This window comes from Penaeus monodon, chromosome 19, assembly GCF_015228065.2.
Source record: "Penaeus monodon isolate SGIC_2016 chromosome 19, NSTDA_Pmon_1, whole genome shotgun sequence".
Taxonomy (NCBI): Eukaryota; Metazoa; Arthropoda; class Malacostraca; order Decapoda; family Penaeidae; genus Penaeus; species Penaeus monodon.
In genome coordinates this window covers 6,049,234-6,049,560 of record NC_051404.1, presented here as the reverse complement: position 1 = coordinate 6,049,560, position 327 = coordinate 6,049,234, and the positions used below count along the sequence as shown (strand labels likewise).

The 327-nt window shown below is 33.3% G+C and overlaps 1 protein-coding gene across 1 annotated transcript in view; it reads left to right on the top strand.

The window, feature by feature from the left end:
- Positions 1–327, top strand: part of LOC119585446 (perlucin-like) — a gene marked incomplete in the record, with an annotated part of 24,076 nt that overhangs the window by 11,764 nt on the left and 11,985 nt on the right.

Below are 327 nucleotides of genomic sequence, written 5' to 3'. Positions count from 1 at the left end.
CTATATTCCCTGCCTTTACTAACAAAAAGGGATTGTGCACGACTTCTATTTGCACTATCATGATCTTTGCTTTTGTTTGATTTACTGCAATACATTTCTTATGAACCCAACTTGATTACTGCAGTGAATATTTTATTTTAATTTTTAATTCACAAGTAGTGAATTTATCAACGCATAGTACGAAAGAAAATACAGTTGTTCCTGAAAAAAAAATGTCAGCTGTTTCATATCACGTATAAAAACAAGTAACTCTACTGTCAATTGTAACCTTATACAAGTAACACTATACGCTTTCTACACTGCCCACCCCATGTAGCCCCATATAGC